Here is a 747-nt window from a genome sequence, read left to right on the forward strand (position 1 = left end):
TCAACGCCCTACCTCTCTCTCCAGGTGTAGTGTCGTCCCCCTCGCTGCCTCCTCAACCCCTCAACGCCCTACCTCTCTCTCCAGGTGTAGTGTGTTCTGCCTCCTCAACCCCTCAACGCCCTACCTCTCTCTCCAGGTGTAGTGTGTTCTGCCTCCTCAACCCCTCAACGCCCTACCTCTCTCTCCAGGTGTAGTGTGTTCTGCCTCCTCAACCCCTCAACGCCCTACCTCTCTCTCCAGGTGTAGTGTGTTCTGTCTCCTCAACCCCTCAACGCCCTACCTCTCTCTCCAGGTGTAGTGTGTTCTGCCTCCTCAACCCCTCAACGCCCTACCTCTCTCTCCAGGTGTAGTGTGTTCTGCCTCCCCAACCCCTCAACGCCCTACCTCTCTCTCCAGGTGTAGTGTGTTCTGCCTCCTCAACCCCTCAACGCCCTACCTCTCTCTCCAGGTGTAGTGTGTTCCCCCTCGCTGCCTCCTCAACCCCTCAACGCCCTACCTCTCTCTCCAGGTGTAGTGTGTTCTGCCTCCTCAACCCCTCAACGCCCTACCTCTCTCTCCAGGTGTAGTGTGTTCTGCCTCCTCAACCCCTCAGCGCACTACCTCTCTCTCCAGGTGTAGTGTCGTCTCCCTCGCTGCCTCCTCAACCCCTCAACGCCCTACCTCTCTCTCCAGGTGTAGTGTCGTCCCCCTCGCTGCCTCCTCAACCCCTCAACGCCCTACCTCTCTCTCCAGGTGTAGTGTGTTCCC

The sequence above is a fragment of the Coregonus lavaretus genome (assembly GCF_964263955.1).
Source record: "Coregonus lavaretus genome assembly, contig: HAP1_SCAFFOLD_439, whole genome shotgun sequence".
Lineage (NCBI taxonomy): Eukaryota > Metazoa > Chordata > Actinopteri > Salmoniformes > Salmonidae > Coregonus > Coregonus lavaretus.